This window comes from Aegilops tauschii, chromosome 2, assembly GCF_002575655.3.
Source record: "Aegilops tauschii subsp. strangulata cultivar AL8/78 chromosome 2, Aet v6.0, whole genome shotgun sequence".
Classification (NCBI taxonomy): Eukaryota; Viridiplantae; Streptophyta; class Magnoliopsida; order Poales; family Poaceae; genus Aegilops; species Aegilops tauschii.
Window position 1 is genome coordinate 520148573 of NC_053036.3, and position 9032 is coordinate 520157604.

General features: G+C 49.3%; 1 non-coding gene across 1 annotated transcript; it reads right to left on the reverse strand.

The window, feature by feature from the left end:
• Positions 1 to 8613: 8613 nt before the first annotated feature.
• Positions 8614 to 8752, reverse strand: LOC120975144 (small nucleolar RNA Z247). The gene has a single exon (XR_005770979.1). It is a non-coding gene; the product is annotated as a small nucleolar RNA Z247 (small nucleolar RNA).
• Between the last annotated feature and the right edge of the window lie 280 nt (positions 8753 to 9032).

Genomic DNA, 9032 nt, shown 5'->3' on the forward strand with positions numbered 1-9032 from the left:
AGGCGGACCTCCACCTTGTCCGCGGCCGGCAGCCGCCGAGTATTGCGGAGGAACTCGACGTGATCTTTGTGGACGTTGGAGCCGTCCCAATCCCCGTCATACTGCTCCGTGGCGGGAGGCATGGCAAAAACTACCACGGCGGCGGAGGAACGTGCGGTGGAAGAGCGCGGCGGCGAGGCGCTGTTGCGAGAAACGGCGAGCGAAGAAGAAGATGGAGGAAGTAGGAGGAGCGTGCGAGGGTCTGCCACCCTCCACCTCCCCCTACTTATAGCTTCGCAAGTCGAGGCCGAAGAGGCCGGACGTGGGGGGAGACGTGGGATTAACTGCACCCATTCCCCCCATGCCCCGCGATTATTGCGCCCTAAAGGCGAGACGAAACTGCCGCAAGGAGACGTGCGGGCGGTTTCGGGATACAGAGAATCCGCGCCTGGGCCCGGGCGCGGACGTGGCGGGCCCCCGCCCTGCGGCGACGTCCCGTCACGCGCGTGGGCTGGCAGGCTTTCTGGCCAAGGGAGGCCACGTGGTTCGCAGACGGCAAGTGGCCGGCCCGCGGCCCGGAGCTCACGCTAGCGAGCTCCCGCCCTCCGACTCCGGAGTTTTCGACCAAGGCGGCACGCCTAACCAAAGCCGGCTCCCAGCTGCCGACTTGTCAAGATAGGAAGCTGATCGAGCTTCTCAACCCCTACTCCACCTCGAAGCCCCATCAGCTTTGGGGACTACTGTCGGAGTAAATGGCCACGGGTAGCCTAACCGACTGCCCCTGGTTCTTCTGAAAAAATTATCAAGCCTTTGGGCCTCCAAGCACTCCAAGCATTGGGCCGCCTTCCCTGGCCGGCTACCTCTGAAGCCGACTCCCGGAAGGCGACCCAGCCTCAACGACCTCCCCCCAGGACAACTACGGGGTGGCCGACTCCAGAGAGCCGGCCAAGAAGAGCGCCGACTCCAAGCAGTTGGCCGAGACCACAACCACCAAAGCTACACCCACATAACGGTGACAAGACGGGGTGTGGCCACAGTGCGGCCCACTACCCCCGAGGCCCGAGGCAGGCATGGCCACAGGAGGCCGTACGGGATGACCGTCTCCTGTTCGGCTCGGCATTGTAGCCATGCCAGCCTCAACGTCATCCACGACCGACTCCTGTACGGCCCGCAGGCGGCGGGCCCCTTCCGCCAGAGAGAGGCGCGGAGGCGGCCCAGCCTTCCCCAGTCAGCCGAGGGCGTAGCCGGCCCCCGGAAACCGGCTACCCCTTCCTCGAAGCAGGAGCCCCATTAAGGAGACAAGACGAGGTAAGGCTACAGTGAGATCCCCCGAGGCGGCCCACTGTAGCCACGCTTACCTCGACAAATCCCTCATCATCAGAGGCGAGGCTACAGTAAGCAGCCGCCGACAAGACCCTAGGCGGTGGGGCCGGCCTGTCGACCAAGAAGCTGGCAGCCGGCGAGACCCACCAGTCGGCGGGACCCAACAGCCGGCGGAGAAGCCGGCGAGCGAAGACACTGACGGCTGGGACCAGTGCCCAGCCGGATTACCATTGTACCCCCGGGGGGTAGGCCTATATAAACCCCCCGGAGCACCCATGCAAAGGGTTAGCTTCTGAACACAGCACACACATCATAGAGATAGAGAGAAGCAAGAGCTAGCCTTGTTCTTCTTCTCCCTTGAACCCAACAGCTCTAGGAGCGATTGTAGCTACCTTTCCTTGATCTAGTGATCATGCGGAGACCCCGCAGAGCAGGACTAGGGGTGTTATCTCCTCGGAGAGCCCCGAACCTGGGTAAGATCCGCCGGCGTGCATGTCTTCACCTCATCCCGTTTCCAGGCACCGGTGATGTCTTATTGGCACCCACAATGATAAGCCATACGTTGGCATATGTCGCACCAACCACCCGACACCCACTTAGATAGACATCCCTCTAGTCATCTAAATGACCACGTGATCCATATCAACTAAACCATGTCCGATCATCACGTGAGATGGAGTAGTTTTTAGTGGTGAACATCTCTATGTTGATCATATCTACTATATGATTCACGTTCGACCTTTCGGTCTTAGTGTTCCGAGGCCATATCTGCATATGCTAGGCTCGTCAAGTTTAACACGGGTATTCTGCATGTGCAAAAACTGGCTTGTACCCGTTGTATGTGAACGTAGAGCTTATCACACCCGATCATCACGTGGTGTCTCGGCACGACGAACTGTAGCAATGGTGCATACTCAGGGAGAACACTCATACCTTGAAATTTAGTTAGGGATCATCTTATAATGCTACCGTCGTACTAAGGAAAATAAGATGCATAAAAGATAAACATCACATGCAATCAAAATATGTGACATGATATGGCCATCATCATCTTGTGCCTTTGATCTCCATCTCCAAAGCACCGTCATGATCCCCATCGTCACTGGCTTGACACCTTGATCTCCATCGTAGCATCCTTGTCGTCTCGCCAACTATTGCTTCTACTACTATCGCTACCGCTTAGTCATAAACTAAAGCAATTACATGGTGATTGTATTTCATACAATAAAGCGACAACCATAAGGATCCTGCATGTTGCCGATAACTTTTACAAAACATGATCATCTCATACAACAATTTATATCTCATCACGTCTTGACCATATCACATCACAACATGCCCTGCAAAAACAAGTTAGACGTCCTCTACTTTGTTGTTGCAAGTTTTACGTTGCTGCTACGGGCTTCTAGCAAGAACCGGTCTTACCTACGCATCAAAACCACAACGATTTTTCGTCAAGTGTGTTGTTTTAACCTTCAACAAGGACCGGCCATAGTCAAACTCGATTCAACCAAAGTTGGAGAAACAGACACCCGCTAGCCACCTGTGTGCGAAGCACGTCGGTAGAACCAGTCTCATGAACGCGGTCATGTAATGTCGGTCCGGACCGCTTCATCCAACAATACCGCCGAATCAAAGTAAGACGTTGGTGGTAAGCAGTATGACTATTATCGCCCACACTCTTTGTGTTCTACTCGTGCATAACATCTACGCATAGACCTGGCTCTGATATCACTGTTGGGGAACGTAGCATGCAATTTCAAAAAAATTCCTACGATCACGCAAAATCTAACTAGGAGATGCATTGAAACAAGACGGGGAGAGTGTGTCCACGTACCCTCGTAGACCGAAAGCGGAAGCATTAAGTTAACGCGGTTGATGTGGTCGAACGTCCTCACGATCCAACCGATCCAAGTACCGAACGTATGGCACCTCCGTGTTCAGCACAAGTTCAGCTCGATGACGTCCCTTGAAATCTTGATCCAGTAGAGGGTCGAGGGACAGTTCCGTCAGCATGACGGCGTGGTGACGGTGATGGTGATGTGATCTGCGCAGGGCTTCGCCTAAGCACTACGACGCTATGACCGGAGGAGTAAACTGTGGAGGGGGCACCACACATGGCTAAGAGAATTCTTGGTGTGCCTTTGGGGTGCCCCCTGATAACCCACATGTATAGGGGATCAATTGTAGCCTCTTTCGATAAGTAAGAGTGTCGAACCCAACGAGGAGCTAAAGGTAGAACAAATATGCCCTCAAGTTCTATCGACCACCGATACAACTCTACGTACGCTTAGCGTTCGCTTTACCTATAACAAGTATGAAACTAGAAGTACTTTGTAGGTGTTGTTGGATAGGTTTGCAAGAATATAAAGAGCACGTAAATAAAAACTAGGGGTTGTTTAGGTAAAGAAGCAATAAAGTTAGTATAGTGAGTGTGGAAAAGTGGTGGTAGGAGTTGTGAAATTTTCCCTAAGCAATTGACTACTTTACTAGACCGATAGCAAGTTTTATGTGGGAGAGGCCACTGCTAGCATGCAATCCCTGACTTGGAATTCTATGCACTTATGATCAGAACTATTAGCAAGCATCCGCAACTACTAACGTTCATTAAGGTAAAACCCAACCATAGCATTAAGATATATTGGTCCCCCTTCAATCCCGTATGCATCAATTTCTATGCTAGGTTGAAGCTTCTGTCACTCTTGCCCTCCAATACATAGTCCTATCAACATACAACTAACCCTATGGAGTGATCCACGCGCGCGCTCATATGATGGGCACCAAAGGACACCAACATAACCACAAGCAAATTAAACCAATCATAGCAATTCACCAATTACCGATAGGACAACGAAAATCTACTCACACATCATAGGATGGCAACACATCATTGGATAATAATATGAAGCATAAAGCACCATGTTCAAGTAGAGGGTACAGCGGGTTGCAGGAGAGTGGACCGTTGTAGGTAGATGGGGAAGGTGATGGAGATGTTGGTGAAGATGGCGGAGGTGTTGATGTAGATTGCGGTGACGATGATGGCCCCGACGGCGTTCCGGCGCCACCGGGAGAGAGGGGGAGAGAGCCCCCCTTCTTCTTCTTCTTCTTCCTTGACCTTCTCCCTAGATGGGAGAAGGGTTTCCCCTCTGGTCCTTGGCTTCCATGGCATGAGAGGGGCGAGAGCCCCTTCGAGATTGGATTTGTCTCTCTGTCTCTCTCTATTTCTGCGTTCATGATTCTGCCCTTTCACCGTTTCTTATATTCCCGGAGATCCGTAACTCCGATTGGGCTGAAATTTGAACACGATTTCTATCCGGATATTGGCTTTCTTGCAGCGAAAGAAGGGCACCAACCTCCTTAGGGAGTGGCCACGAGGGTCAGGGGCGTGCCCATGGGGCGCGCCCCTGCCTCGTGCCCCCCTCGGGCATCGTCTCGCGTTGATTCTTCTTCCCAAAAATCACATATATTCCAAAAAAAATCTCCGTCAGTTTTTATCCCGTTTGGACTCCGTTTGATATGGATTTTCTGCGAAACAAAAAACATGCAACAAACAGGAACTGGCACTGGGCACTGGATCAATATGTTAGTCCCAAAAATAGTATTAAAAGTTGCCAAAAGTATATGAAAGTTGTAGAATATTGGCATGGAACAATCAAAAATTACAGATACGATGGAGACGTATCACCCCCGCCCTCGTATATAAAGGAGGGGAGGATGAGGAGGTTGGCCAAGGGTGGCGCGCCATGCGGGGAAGTCCTACTAGGACTCCACTCCTAGTAGGATTCGCCCCCCCTTCCTTCCAATGGAGAGGGGAAAGGGGAAAAGGGGAAGAGGGAGAAGGAAAAGGGGTGCCGCGCCCCACCCCTTGTCTAATTCGGAGTGGGTAGGGGGGAGGTGCATGCCACCTTCGTGGCCTTCCTCCCTCTCTCCAATATGGCCCATAAGGCCCATTAACTTTTCCCGGGGGGTTCTGATAGCCTCCCGGTACTCCGATAAATCCCCGAACTTCTTCGGAACCATTCCGGTGTCCGTATATAACCTTCCAATATATGAACAAACCTCGTCATGTCCGTGATCTCATCCGGGACTCTGAACAAACCTAGGTCACCAAAACACATAACTCATAATACAAATCCTCATCGAACATTAAGCATGCGGGACTTCTTTTAATAATTGCAATGTCGAAAAAGAATTGATAGTTTCTACTTCTACCCTATCTATTATCATATGAACGACCCTACAGGTTCGAGAACTATGTAGACATGACCAAGACACATCTCCGGTCAATAACCAATGGCGGAACCTGGAAGCTAATATTGGTTCCTACATATTCTATGAAGATCTTTATCGGTCAAACCGCATAAAAACATACATCATTCCCTTTGTCATCGGTATGTTACTTGCCCGAGATTCGATCATCGGTATCATCATACCTAGTTCAATCTCGTTACCGGCAAGTCTCTTTACTCGTTCCGTAATGCATCATCCCGCAATTAACTCATTAGTCACATTGCTTGCAAGGCTTATAGTGATGTGCATTATCGAGATGGCCCAGAGATACCTCTCTGATACACGGAGTGACAAATCCTAATCCTGATGTATGCCAACTCAACAAGCAACTTGGGAGACACCTGTAGAGCATCTTTATAATCACCCAGTTACATTGTGACGTTTGATAGCACACAAAGTGTTCCTCCAGTATTCGGGAGTTGCATAATCTCATAGTTAGAGGAATATGTATAAGTCATGAAGAAAGCAATAGCAATAAAACTAAACGATCATAATGCTAAGCTAACGGATGGGTCTTGTCCATAACATCATTCTCTAATGATGTGATTCCGTTCATCAAATGACACCACATGTCTATGGTTAGGAAACTTAACCATCTTTGATTAATGAGCTAGTCAAGTAGAGGCATACTAGGGACACTATGTTTTGTCTATGTAATCACACATGTACTAAGTTTCCGATTAATACAATTCTAGCATGAATAATAAACATTTATCATGATATAAGGAAATATAAATAACAACTTTATTATTGCCTCTAGGGCATATTTCCTTCATGCACCGGCCAAGGTGTCAGACGGGCCCGCCTTGGGAAAGAGCAGGTCGACCAGACCCATGCGCCGATGGTCGGGCGAGGCCGCGGGAGTTGAGGGCCCAGGCTTGGGCGAGCGACACGCGGAGCCCTCTATATGGGTGGGCCGGCGTGCATGCAAGGGTGTGGGAAAGCCCGGTGGAGGGCCCGCCAACCGCACGGATCCCGTGGCAGCTCGGTGCGTTGCACCTGACGCACCTGGCGCAGCCACCTAGGTGGATACCGAGGGCGATAACACTGCAGGAGGTGGTGATCCCGAAGCAGATACGCCAGAGAAATCCATGCACATAAAATGTTGCACTGCAGCATTATTTTCAACTTGATTTTCTGCTGGATTTTCACCATTTTCTTCACTGGGTCTAGCTGAAACAGTAAACTCAGGCATACCATTAGGAGACTTAGACAAATATTGATCATTGCAATTATTTTCTTCCCCACTAGCAACGCTGGAAAGATGTGAGGGCAAGAGGAGGATTTCTTTTCTAAGAAGAGCGCCGGCATTAGGATGAAGAGTGGAGAAGGGAAATTATGTTTCATCAAAAACCACATCGCGAGAGATATACACTCTTCTAGTGGAGACATCAAGACACTGGACTCCTTTGTGTTGTGCACAATAGCCAAGGAAAACACATTGTTTGGAACGGAACATAAGTTTCCGATTGTTATAGGGACGAAGATTGGGCCAACAAGCGCACCCAAAAACACGAAGTGGTGCATAGTCTGGTTTGACATGCAAAAGGCGTTCGGTAGGAGTTTCATTCTTGATAACGCGACTTGGCAGAATATTGATAAGGTGTATGATGGTGAGAAAAGCTTCGTCCCAAAATTTCAGTGGCATAGATGCAGCAGCAAGTAATGCAAGGCCTACTTCAACAATGTGTCTGTGTTTGCGTTCAGTAGACCCATTTTGCTGATGAGCGTGAGGGCATGAAACATGATGAGATATTCCCAACTTCTGAAAAAAAGAGTTGAGTTTCTCATATTCGCCGCCCCAGTCAGACTGGACGGCGATGACTTTGCTATCAAACTTTCTTTCAACAAGTGCTTGAAAGTTGTGTAAAACTTGAAATACATTGGATCTTTTCTTGAGAAGATAAATCCAAGTATATTTGCTAAAGTCATCAATGAAGCTAACATAATATGCATGTTTACCAACAGAGATAGGAGCAGGGCCCCATTCATCAGAAAAAATGAGTTGCAATGGTTTGGTAGAGACACTAGTTGAGACAGGATATGGTAACTGATGACTTTTGGCTCTTTGCCACGAATCACAAATTGTTTCAGAATTATGTTCTCCAACAACTGGAGTTTATTCTTGCTAAGTACTTGCTTGACAATAGTAAAAGAAGGATGACCTAAACGGGCATGCCATCGCTCTAAGGAGAGTCCAATGGCGGTACAAACTTGTTTATTCAATCTGCTAACTTTGGGAATCAATGGGTAGAGTCCATCCACGCATCTACCTCGGTAGAGGATTTGCCTCGTGACCTGATCCTTGATCAAGAAAAAGAAGGGGTGAAATTCTAAAAACACATGATTGTCAAGAGCAATATGATGAACAGATAAGAGATTCTTTGATGAACTAGGCCAACGATGAATATTATTAAGATGAATATCTCTATGAGGGGAATGAATAATTGAATGACCAATATTGCTTATCTCCATACCTGTCCCATCAGCATTATGAACTTGATCTTGCCCATGGTATCTCTCATGCATTGTGACCTTCTCGAGCTCGTGGGTGATGTGATCAGTTGCTCCGGAGTCCACATACCAATTGGTGTCTACACCATAGGATGTGTTGGCTGCCGCAGCAACCTTCTTCTTTTGTGAGTTGTCTTCGGCATACCGCCACTTGCATTCTTTAGCTATGTGATTAGTTTTCTTATAAATCTGACACTTGCCTTCATACTCATCATACCCATGAAAATTCTTGTTGTTGTAGTGGTTTTGGCCGTCCCTATTGTTGGTGTAGAAGGGTTGGCCTCCTCCCTGATGATTGTTGTTGGAGTAGTGGCCGCCACCGCCACCACCATAGTGGTTGCCGTGGTCACCATAGTAGCCTCCGCCGCCGCCGTTGTTGGGGTAGTGGACCACCGTCGCCGCCGCCGTGATAGCCCTTGGTCGAGCCACCTCCACGGCCGCGTGATGCAGCATTGGCTGATGATTTGAAGGCACCAACACCCGTGACCTGGAACATCTCTACCCTCTGATCGAAGGTAGCCACCATGCCAAAGAGCTCATCGACGGTGACATCGTCAGGACGCACATCAAGTGCAGAGATGATTGGCTGATAGTCCATGTCAAGACCAGATATAATGTGGGAGACGAGTTCATTCTCTGTGATGGGCTTTCCTGCTGAAGCTAGCTCACCAGCGAGACCGCATATGCCCGAAGTACACAGCAGCAGATAGAGTTCCTTTCTGGGAAGTGGTGAGAGATATGCGGACATGGTTGGCTTTTGATCTGGATTGGCAGAGAACATGTTGGCAAGAGCTGACCATATGGCGGCAGAGGTTTCTAAGGATGCCACCTGAACTAACACTTCCTTGGAAAGGTTGCGGAGCAGGTAGGCGATGATCTGTTGATCTTGGATCAAACAATGCGCATAAGCAGGATTTGGAACAACC